This window comes from Malaclemys terrapin, chromosome 4 (genome assembly GCF_027887155.1).
Source record: "Malaclemys terrapin pileata isolate rMalTer1 chromosome 4, rMalTer1.hap1, whole genome shotgun sequence".
Classification (NCBI taxonomy): Eukaryota; Metazoa; Chordata; order Testudines; family Emydidae; genus Malaclemys; species Malaclemys terrapin.
Window position 1 is genome coordinate 125894530 of NC_071508.1, and position 11318 is coordinate 125905847.

Below are 11318 nucleotides of genomic sequence, written 5' to 3' on the forward strand. Positions count from 1 at the left end.
TTCATGAGAATGAGTTACTAATTACCATTTCCAAGACGTTAAGTGTTAGGAAAATACTGAGAATATATTATATATTGTAGCTGCTAAGGTTATAAATTAACGTGCTCATTTCAATTAAAGGTAGAAACCAAGTATCTGTAGAGGCCCTCTTCTGGTCTAAAGCGAATCAGCTAGGGGCTGCTGGCAGCTGGAAAGCAACAGTTGAAAAAAAAAAAGGTAATCGTGACCTTTCAGAACTGCTCCATCGTGTCTGAAGACCAACTTCCCCTTACACTTCCACATTATCTGCAACGAAATTTCTTCCAAGCTAAACAATTTCAGAAGACTGATTTCAGGAATGCAGAAATGTCTGCTTAATTTCAACCTCAATAAGCCTGCATTGCAACTCATTCTTAATGTATCAAAGTTAAATGTTTTAAACATTTATCTAGTTGCTGTGGCTTTGCCTTGTGCATCACACACACTATCCATCAGACATGACAACTGAATAATATTTTTTTATTTTCAGACACAGGTCACAGATTCTTCTCATCATGCTACTTTTTTCTCCCTGCCCTTTTGAGCTCACTGGAAAATCTGTTCTGTAATACTGCGGGTAAATGAATTACTGTCACAGATGGCCTGTAGAGATTTCATACATGCTGCAGTTCATTTGTCCAGGAATGAAGAAAAACCCTTGTCTTCTGTGGGTATTATCAGTGACAGCAGATCAGACACTATGAGGCTTGCTTGCACTCTGTACTCTACTGATTTCCTAAATTTTTATGACTCATCATTTACCATTCTTGGATTTAAACAAACTAAAAGTAGTACGTTCAGTTCAACAGTGCAAAGGATTTACTGCCATGAACTCTAGTAAGGGGTCACAGTCCATTTTTATATTCCTGTCCTGTACTGTTGTGGTGAGTTGCTAAATAGCTGCAGTGTTCCACTCCAGAAGTGGCTGCACTTCAGTGGTTAATAAAAAAATCACGTCACAAGGCCGTGAAGAGACTTAATTTGTTAAAGTTTGCTAAGTGCTTTGAGATCCTCAGATGTACAGTGCTACAGAAACTGAAAATATATTTGATATTAGGACAATGGAACGGACTGTGTAGGGAGGGTGTGGAAGCTCCTTCACTGGAGGTTTTCAAAAGGAGGCTGGACAGCCATCTGTCTTGGATGGTTTAGACACAACAAATCCTGCATCTTGGCAGGGGGGTAGACTAGGTGACCCTTGTGGTTCTATGATTCTATATTAAATAAAATATGTAAGATGCTGTGAGTGTGTCCTGATCTGCATAGTCCAGGCTCCTACTGAAAGACTTGCCTGTTTACAGCCTATCATCAGGGTTCTCTGCTCTTGTTTAACACCCACCTCTGCCTCTGAATTCAGTCTGATAAGCAGTCAGAAACTGTATATCTGATGCATTACACACTGGGGGTGGGGAAGGGGAAAAGTTCTGTGGATTTATCCAATGGGTGAAATTTGACCCAATTTATATATATATCCACACCCACACTATCTTTCTTGAGGGTAGGCTTTGTGGGATGCTTACTCTAGCTAACTGCTGAGAATAAGATAACAACATACTTTACAAAATGTCAAAGAAAGGGTAGTATGGCATAGTGGTTAAAGAACAGGAATCAGAGGATTGGATTCTATCCCAGAATCTGCTTTAGACATGAAGCAAACATTGGGCAGATCACTTAGGCCAACTTTTTCCAAAGTGGGTGTCTAAGGTTAGGCACATGCATCCAAACTTAGGTCCTGACCCTCAGACGAAGTCCGTGCAAGTGGAACACTATGCCTCTACGAAGCCCCCTGTGTAATCCAAAGGCACTGTGCAGGGGTCCACCTATGCGGAAATCACTGCAGGATTAAGGCCTTGGGCACTGAAAAAAGTAGCCTTATTTTCAGAGGTACCAAGCACCCGCATAGCCAATGAGGACACTTTCATCTAGTTTCATCTAGGTGCCTAATTCTGGATTTAGGTATCCCAGCTTTGAAAATGCTGGATTTAACTTCCCTAAGGTACAATTTCCTGTTCTGTAAAACGGGAGTGACAAGATATACTTACCGCACAGGAGAGTTGTGAAGTTTAAAGAATCAATAATGGTAAAGCGCTTTGAGATCCTCTGATGGAAGCAGCTATAAAAGGGCAAAGTGGCAGTAATAGCTATTGAGTTTCCCAGCCATCACAGCAGGAGACAGTCTTGTATATAGCTGACAAGCCGTCACCGTCTGCTCCCTGTCTCTGTTTGCACTTCATCAAGTTATCTTTTTGCAAGTGAAGAAATCCCAGCTGATTAAACAGCACATTCATCATCTGGATTTTTCTATATCATTTTCTATATCAATAGTGTAATAAAAATCCCACCTCAAAAGTTCATGGAGATCTGCTCTATCTTCCACTCAACCCCCTAGAGGAGCCACAGCAAGATTGGCAGTTCAAATATACAGCTTATTCATCCACAGTGCCAATCAAGGAACATTAAACAAAAAGATTAGTTCTGCTTTTATTTGTTTGTAACATGAAAAGCATGAAATATTTAACAGCATTGTAATGGATACCAGATGGGAATAATGCTTATTTTAAGGACACTATTAACCACCTCTCTTCCACACTGCTCAAACAGCCAGGCAAATCAAGCAGCCCATTAGAACAATTTATGAACTTCCGCTGAGGGAGTTCTATCAAGAGGTCCACTGCTAATACAGTGCAACCCTGATAACATCTGTTAGGGTTATTCATTGAAGAGGATTATATTACAATCCTTAGTAATACCATGAATGCTACGGTAAAACCGGATGAGACTTCAGTTTCATTCGCTCCAGCAATGTGTGTTTATCAGAGTGTTTTTCCGCAGTTGGAAGCTGAGGCTGCATTCATGAAATGTCAAGAAATGAAATTCAGAAAGCCTGAAATATTAACTTAGGGAAAAAAAAAACCCTCTGTCTTTAATCTCTGCTGGATGTAATACTCGCCTCCTACACATAGCACTGGTATTACTGCAAGGTGATTTCCACAAAGTGAATACGCCTTAAAATTCACTCCCTCTTAACTCCCCACTGTTGGTTTTTATTTCATTCAATATTTATCATTCTGTAATCTTGCTCCGTTTTTTCTAATTTAATAGGTTTATAATGATGGTTCTTTTTTCCCTTAGTATTACCTCACCATATCATGAGTGTTCAGATCCAAAATGACATCATTATACTGGCAAGGACGTTTGTACAGTTACAATCTAGTGCTCAGGCATTAGACAAAGAAGAACTACAAAATTAGTTTTTTGACCATTCTGTAAGATCCCTATTGACTATGAGCCACATCTTCAGCTGGTATAAATCAGCCTAGCTCCATTAACGTTAATGAGGCTATGCCCATCTACACCAGTTAAGGATCTGACCCTCTTATTTTTTATTTATTGAACTTGCCACCTTTCAGTGTTATGACCTAAACAACAGCCTTTGTCCTCTTGCAGCGAGGTAACCATCTAAAACAGGTGGTTCTTCAATAATATCCAGCCTACATATTTATAACTGCCTAAGATACTCCTGTGGCCTCTAAAACCATTTACAGTAATTCTCGTTGGCTGCATCAACTCCCACTGATCAACTGCAGACTCCACGGCAGCCTGAACTTGGTCAGCCCACTACTCGCTCACCCATAAAAGAGTGTTTTTCTTTTCAAGCCTGTGAAAATCTCATGCACAACTCTCTCCTCCCTCCCTTCTAGAAGTAAATTCCCTGCGTTATACATAATATCCGCAACACAGTAAAAGGCTCCCCGGTTTTATTTGGCTGTTTCAGAAAAACTGGCCTAACACAGGCCTATCACCATGAAAGGGACTCCTAGGGGCTTGGTCACACAAACCCTGTTGGTGCCCCCCTAAATTAATAACCCACAAGGAGGATTCTATTGCAGAGAGAAAAGCTGTTAGTAAGAGTTGCAGTGTCATTTGTGTATTGATTTGAGCAGCCAATATACCATGGTGATATAATCTATAGGTCACCATAGTCTGACTTTCCTAAGGTCACAGAGCTGCCTCTATGCTTGCATGGTCTCCCCTCTACTGTTGCTGGCACCTCTTACGGTAGCAATCACAGTCCTCTTCATGACCATTGCACTTCAGCTGAAGAGTTTAAAGTTGCACAAGTGCAATCTTATGCCTTCTCCCTAATAACCTTGTGTTCTCCAAAATACATAAGGACCATGAAGGGGTCACAAAGCCCTATGTACAGCTCACCGGGAGTTAAACAGCACCAGGAAACACAGAGACCATCCCAAAAGTTCATCCAAACACATGACTTTTAGGCAAAATACACAGAGAGGTTTTCCCTACTGCCAGAAAATAATTCTTCTTTGGAGTTCTTCAATTTTGATGCTTCTGGCTGACTCGCTCTTGCTAGAATTCAAGAAAGAAATTGGCAATTATTTGATTACTAATAATATTTCTGGGTCCACACATACCACAATGGTAAGAGAAATAGAAGTAAAGAGTATAGTACATACCTAACTATAATAATGCTTGTTTACTTACACAGGATTAGACTAAACTTAACTTTGGTCAGAGGAGGAATTCCCCTATATCCAAATATATATTGTGTGTGTGTGGTTTCCCTCTCCTCTGGAACAGTGAGCAGGGATCATCATTTGGGACCCTTAGAGAAAAGTCCCACAGAGTCCTGTAGAAACTTAACAAGGTTCTGTAGATTTTGCTCTTTCTGTAGAACCTGCAGGGATATAATTTTCTTGCACATTTGCTAGGATGGTCTTAAAGAAAAGTTGGTATTTTCTAATAAGGGTTATGAGTTTAGGATCAAGTAGCTGTGTTCAGCACAATCATTTATTTGCCTGCAGTGTGTGAAGATGATGGGAAAGGAGGCAGCAAACACTCGCAGACATTAATCCTTCCTACCTTCTTGTTCTGTGTTCCTAGGACAGCACAAACATATGGATGGAAAGAATTCAAGGCAGAGAAAAGAAAACAGAGAATCGCCCCAGTATAACTGAGAAGCCCTTAAAAGAAAATATATTTATTTACTGCATTACAACTGCAACACATACAATTATTTTCCCCTTTAAAAAAAGACGTGCAGTAAAATATTCCGATTTTACAGTGCAGTTTAACATACAACATAGTACTTCATTGATAACAGTGACAAGCATCAAAAAACAATTACATGGCAAGAGTTGCAAGTGATAAATTTCCAGTCCCTTTATCTTTATTGCAGACAGGAAAACCACCTCTATTTTATTGGTCATCCAATGTTTTAAAACACTGGAGCCTGATCTTGCCAGGTGCTGAGTCCCCAGTGAAGTTCTGCAGGATCAGCCCACACTGTGTAGGGAGATGTATGCTTAGTACCAAGTTGTGGAAGTATTTTCTACGCAATAAGCAAAATTCTCCTCTATACACTACACTGTGAATCATTTAACAACCTAAGGCCTCATTCTCAAAGATGCTGAGCACCCAGAGTTCTCACTTACTTTAATGGGAGCCAGGGTGTCTCAGCGCTTTTGAAAAAGTAGGCGACTTTTGCATATTCTGAAACATTTTCCTGTAGATTTCTATCACATTCATCTGTGCATGGGACTTCAATTGATTTCATCTGGATTCCAGCAACAGAACAAATCCAGACTATACAAGGGAAATCACAGTGCACACCAGAACATAAAATTTTGCCTGGAAATTCTCAAATTGTAACCCACTTCTCTACTTAAAAGGCTAGAGGCTTTCATTAAGAAAGGACACATTCTGTCTCTCTTATTCACCTGGCATGTTACCTTATTCTTAATAGGCCTAATTTAATTAATGGGGCTACCTGTGGAGTAACACACTGCAAAGTGCGAATAAGGATCATAGAATTAAGCCCCAAAAGGCTATGGTCTCATTATGGATTCTCCCATAATTTCCAGGCAGGGTTTCTTAGGAAATGTTACTTTACTATAATCATGGGTTCTGAAAGAGCCAAATTCATCCCTCTACATATGATGGAGTAAACACTAGAGATTAATTAAGTCCAATAATCTTTTTTTTTTTTTTTTAACGTAAATAAAGCCAGTCTCTTGTTACTGAAATTATAATTTTATACACTGTCATACATAGGCAGCACCGAGAAGCCAACAGCTTCTTTTGATCTGTCTGGAATGTAAGAGGATATTTTTGAAGACGAGTTTCAAAACTACATGAAATTCAGTAGAATAAATATATATTATTTCCAAACACAAAGCAAGCGGCAGTTTACAAAAATACGATTGTTACAGTCTTTCTGCATCAAATGTGAGTAAGAGTAAAGGATTTGAAAAATTAGCATGACATTTCAAAAGACCACAGTTTTAATAAGAAAATAGACTGGTCCACATTTCCCTGAATCAAGCCAGAAAGGTTAAGGAAAGGTCCAAGACAAGGAGTCTGTCTTGGACTTGATATCAGCTGTGATAACTTGCACATGTACAGAGACAGCTGTTTGGCTCCAGTATTGTTTATCTTAGTAGAGAGCCCAATTTATCACAAATGTATTTAAAAATCAGAAGTTAAATGACAAAAGTGGAAATGGTCCCTGCAATATGAGTACTTGTGTTCACACAACAGAAAAGTGACAGCTATCCAGTTATTTACTTCTCTCTCTCTCTTGCTCGCGCACGCACACACACACACACTGTATCCTAAATGTTACACTGAACAGCACGTGCATAAACAGTTATTAACACCAACATTAGTATTAGCTATCATATATGACAGCTGTTCGTGCTCTAAGTGCCTCTTACACTTGTTTTCTACTTGAATATTAACATTTACAAGTGGACCTGAACTGCAAAACTGGGACCTGGGTTCAGGTCTGGATTTCAAACACTCCCACATGGTAAGGCATTCAGATCCGGAGTTCTGAACCAGACTCTTACAGTGATTCGAGTCTGGGTCTGGACTCAGATTGTGAACTATCCTAAAGTTCACTTGTGTTCAGGATTAGGGATCTTGTCTGACCTTTTATAAAGTCAGGCCCTAATCATGGAAATTGGATCCAGATTGAGGTACAGATGCCAACAATTCCATCCTCTACAGTTTAAAGATGTTCAGATGTTGGCTTCCAGTTAATCTTTAACAGCAAGTGGAAAATATATCTACATATTTGTACATCTTTTAATTTAAAAAATCCCCTCAACATTTAGGGCCTAATTAAAGGAAACTTTAGAAAACCAAGTTGTTCTTATTCAATGTTTTGGGACAATACATTGACTGCAAGTGTAAATCCCACAGTTGTGCTTTTCTTTTTGTTGTTGTTTTTGGAAACATACATTGGGTACCTTTCAAGGGCTCTTAGCAAATTACCTTACACTTTCTTCCTACAATTAAACAAAGGTAACATGTGTGTGTGTGTGTGTGTGTGTGTGTGAGTGAGAGAGAGAGAGAGAGAGAGAGAGAGAGAGAGAGATATGAAAGTAAAAGAGATGGAGTGTAAGTGAGATGGGAAATGTCCACAACCTCCTTATGACCTAGCTCTGTGAACTGAATTGGGCCCAACACAGCCAACTGGTTCTAGAAGTGAGGACAAGTCTTCTGCAAAAGTTTTGTGCACCCTGGAAAAACAATAATGCAACTTCCATTCTTAGTTGCACTTTTTAATGTCAATGAGATTGTAAGTCTTATGAAAGGTGATGTCAGAGAATTTTCACATGCACATTATTGTTCTTGCCAATGTTTCATGTAGGTCCAGTGCACCCAAGTAAACAAATGAAGAGAAAGTAAACTGCTGGAAATATAACTGTGATGTTTTTCAGCTGGAAATCACTCTCATGGAATTATCCAAGAAACTAAGAGAGCATAAGCCAATAGAAGGACTTCCAGTCAAATATACACGCCTATGACTTGGAGACAGAATTCAAACATAAGAATAAATCATGATGCATCTAAATAGCTTCAGAAACACAAAATGCTCAACCCGTGACTCTCAAGTAAAACTCTTAGGCTATGTCTACACGTCAGCCTCCCAGCCCGAGGATAGAGACACGCGCTAGCAGGGCTTGAGCTAGCGTGCTAAAAATAGCAGGGCAGACATTGTGGCTCTGGCGGAGAATCGTGCCACCCACCTGACCTCAGACCCTGGGAATCAGGGAGGCTTGAGAACCGGAGCTGCCAGCTGAGCTGCAATGTCCACACTGCTATTTTTAGCATGTGCCAAGTGGAAGCCAGGCTAGCGTGAATCTGTCTACCCGGGCTGGGAGGCTTGTTCCCAGTTGCAGTGTAGACATACCTTTAAAATGCCTGATCTGGCATGGTGCTGAATGGGAAGGTGAAGGCAATAGGATTTCAAGGGCTCAGCACCTCATGGGATCAGGCCTGAACAGAAAAAAATACTGAAAACTTGTTAAAATATATTTCTAAACTTTCCTTGCTTCATTTTAAAACAAACACTTTTCAGTTTAAAGCTGCACTTGAAAATTACACTGATATGGAATGTCATCTTTCTTCAGGCAGTACAATGATTACACTTCCCCTTATACCCACATTGCAGCAATGGCTAGGCTGCCCTTGCAGAGTACAGGGATACAAATATTTGCAACGAAAACCAAGTCTGTGGTGTTTTACTCTTATTGGAACTGACAAAGGAGACATTAGGATTTTGGGGGGCCCTGTGTTCTGAAAAATAAACCCTCCAAGCAAGAATTCTAAATGGAGGAAGACGTCAGCTCCAGGCCAGAAAAAAGCTGGTAATGGCAGGTAGGGTTGGAGCCAGCTTGCGTCTTCCTCTGGCAACTTTCCTTCAATATTCTCTCTTATTTTTCAGAAAATGTTTGAGTTCATTTTTCCAATGAACAAAAGGGCCAAAAGAAATTGTTTGCTACAGTGGTTGATAAATGGTTTGTTATATCAGTTTGTCAAAAGTGACCATTTTTCTGTTTGAAAAATACCCCAGCTATTTATGATGTATAATTGTGTCATTCAAATGTCCCAAGGGGCTCAAGGGCATGCAGACCCAGACTGCAGAGCACATGGTAGTGCTTAGACAGTCAGGGACAAGGCTGGGATAACACAGCTGAATTTGAAATGGTGGCCCTTCCTTTTCTGATTAAATGGCAACTTTCTATAGCTAATAGCTGAATTATCCATGTATGCCTGCTTAAAGGGATCAGAATGAAGGGGCTTGGGCAGGTTGTTTGTAATACAAATGGCATGGCGGCTATTATTATTTGTTAGGCACTGACAACACACTCTGATCTGTGTGAGACACAAATGCTCCAGTGTGAAAGGCAGATTAGAGAGAGGGCAAGATGTACCGGGAGATCCAGAGAAGACCATTCATTGAAATCAGAATAACTTTAAAATGTATCAGAATAAAATTCTAACATGGGTGGTGTTTGAGGGCCTTGTAGGAGGGAGCTGAATGAGGAAAGGGGGGAGGGGGAAGGGGGAGAGCAGACTACTCTCGGGTTGGGAGGCTGTTCCAAGGGGGGGGGGGGGCAGCATGAAAATAGGCAGGGAGAAGGAGTGAGTCAGTAACAAAGAGGTCAGTGAGGCAGGGATTGTTGGCACAGGGATAGGCTGTGAAGGAGCTAAGAAACTAGATCAGAGATGTAGGCTTGGGCAGAGTTGTGCAGGGTGTGCAGGTGAGGAGGAGCCATTGAAACAATGCATGGCAGGAGATATTCAAAGAGTGGGAGCTACTGGCAGGCAAGGAAGACAGTTTAACAGCTGCACTGTGGACAGACTGGAGGGGACAGTTATGGGAGCAGAGGAGGGCGGACAGGAGAAGGTTGCAGTAAACAAGGCAAGAGATGGCCAGGTCACTGATAAGTCATCAGGCCAGGAAGGAAAGGTCAGATTTTAGCTATACCAGTGAGTGAAAAATTAACATTAGAGAGGGTTCAGAGAAGGGTGATGAGAATGACCAAGGGCACAGAAAAACTCACATGTCAAGATACACTGAAAAGCCTGGGAAAGTTCACCTTAGAAAGGAGACAAATCAGAGGGGACATGATAAAAGAATAACAAACAACAAATAGTCTAGAGAATGGAGATCGAATGCTTTTGTTCTCCTGGGCATGTAACACAAGAACAAGGGGACATTCAACGAAAATGAAATTTATCAAATTCAAAACTGATAAAAGTAAATACCTTTTCACATAACATGTAGTGAGACTTTGGAACTCATTGCCACTTGATGCTATAGAGGCCAAAAATTCAGCATGATTCAAAGAGGGACTGGGCATTTATATGGATAACAAGAATATCAAGATTTATAATAGTTAATGCTAACAACAATTCTGGAAGTCATATAAAAATATAAAAAGTGATAAATATGCTTCAAGATTTAACAAAGGTTTAACACAATTATTAGGGATTAGGCAGAGACTTCTGGAGCACATGGTGCTGGCCTCTGCCAGAGAGAGGATATGGGATAAAATCGACCTTGAATTGGATCCAGAATGGTAATTCCTATGCTCCTGTGTTACAGCACCTAGGAACCATTATGTCTTTTGAAAGCATAATCCCTCCTGCCACCTCTATTCGGGTGTTGCACTTCCTCCAACACAGCTCAGCCTCCCAAGTGGTCAGTACCTGTCAATTGCTAAAGTAGATTCAGTAACAATGGTTTGCTTGTGAATAGTATTGTAATTATAGTGGTGCCATTTAGGCTACCAGTTGTGTTGTCATATTCCTGATAAACCCTATTCTTCAGGGGATGCTGATAACTCTACTACAAACACATGGTCTGGTTTTCAATTAGACAGACCAAAGAACTTAAAAACATATAAAACAGACTGCATGCTAGATTATTAAATCATATTTGATATTTTGGGGGAAACTAATTGTTTAGGTTCTTGGATTTGTTTTATTTTAACATTGTACAAGTGCAAAATGAATAAAGAAATGGCATGTCTGTGTAACTCAAAAAGTCCAGTGATTAAAAAAAAATAAGCGTGGTTAGTCCAAGACATAATCAAACTTTTTTAATTACAGTTAAATATGGTAGAGATGTTAAAATTGGTTACTGAATGGATCAGAGTGTCTGTGCAAAGTTATCTACAGTTTTTTTAGCAGGCAGACTTCAGAGAATAGCCAAGCACCCCACAGCTGGATTAACACAGTGAACCGTAAGAGTTCAGGGTAGGTCAATGATCTGAGAACTACGAAGAACTTGCCTGACTGCCCCCCAGCAACCCTGAAAGGAGCCCTTACATTTCATTGGATAAATGTGTTTTCAGCGGCAGAATAGTAACTAAACCAATGGACAGTAAAGTCTCCAAAAGCCAATACAATATAACAACACATAACCAAAAGCCATGTATGATTTCAGTCAAGGGTGTATTTAGCTGAGTAACTAGCTAAAC